At 43.2% G+C, this 1,141-nt stretch overlaps 1 pseudogene; it reads right to left on the bottom strand.

Annotated features, from left to right (window-relative positions):
- Positions 1–371: 371 nt before the first annotated feature.
- Gm46698 lies at positions 372–750 on the bottom strand (annotated as a pseudogene).
- Between the last annotated feature and the right edge of the window lie 391 nt (positions 751–1,141).

Below are 1,141 nucleotides of genomic sequence, written 5' to 3'. Positions count from 1 at the left end.
CTCTAAAAGCCCATTAACATGCCCCTCCTCCCCCTACTGACCAACCTAAGCACTCCTGCTTCCCTGTTCTGCCATTCCCTTACACTGGGGTATAGAGTCTTTCAGAACCACGATCCCCTTTTCTCACTGTGTCCAACTAGGCCATCATTTGCTCCATATTCGGTGGCAGCGATGGGCCCCTCACTTTGAATTATATGGTTGGTCTATTTTTTAATTACATATATTTTAGCTTACATTTCAAATGTTGTATTCTTTCCCAGTTTCCCACTCCTCCAGAAACCCCCTATCACATCCCCTGTCCCCCTTCTTCCACGAGGGTGTTCCTTCACCTGTGCACCCACTCCCACCTCACAGTGTGGTGGCTAGCAAGTTTATATCTCTGTATCCTCATCATTCAACACCATATTGGGGATCTTGCAGCTTATAGGGAAGAGATGTCCAGATTCTGAGCATTGCAGGGTACCATCCAATACATCAATCTCAAGCCAAATGTGGGTACATCTTCCTCAAAAACGTTTCATCCTGTTAATAGCTTTCAGTTGGATCTTTAAATACCTCAGCCAAGATTGAGGTGTCGGCTCCCAGCACAATCACTTCCCACTTCATTTTGGGGAGCATCTGTGCCAGGAAGTCAGGGTAGATCTCCACATAGTTGATGCAGATTTCAGTGGCCTGCAGGCACAGATGGAAGTCATGCATGCCCAAGCCCTACACATTTGAGCTTAGGAGATTGTAGGTGAGCAGTTTCATGTTGTCACTTTTGATTTCTGCACAGGACTTATATTTTCTTTCATTAATTTTGGGATTTATTTACATTTTAAATGATAGCTCCCTTCCCATTTTCCATTCAACAAATCCCCATCCCACCCACCATCTCCTCCCTTCCCTTTGAAAAAAAGGCTTAGTTTGTATTATATTTCTACATTGCACTCCATCACTGAGTGAAATCAAGACAGGACACATGTAGGAGTATAGGCAGGGTACATGGAGAAAGGCTGCTTATTGGATTGCTTTCTCAGCACAGTTTTCTCAGCTTTTCTTCTTACAAAATTTCAAAGCTTTTTTTAACTTTTATTTTAATAACATACCCACAAACATACACACACACACACACACACACACACACACACACACACACACA

The sequence above is a fragment of the Mus musculus genome, chromosome Y, assembly GCF_000001635.26.
Source record: "Mus musculus strain C57BL/6J chromosome Y, GRCm38.p6 C57BL/6J".
NCBI lineage: Eukaryota > Metazoa > Chordata > Mammalia > Rodentia > Muridae > Mus > Mus musculus.
The sequence above is the reverse complement of the archived record's forward strand: the minus strand, read 5'-3'. Positions and strand labels throughout refer to the sequence as shown.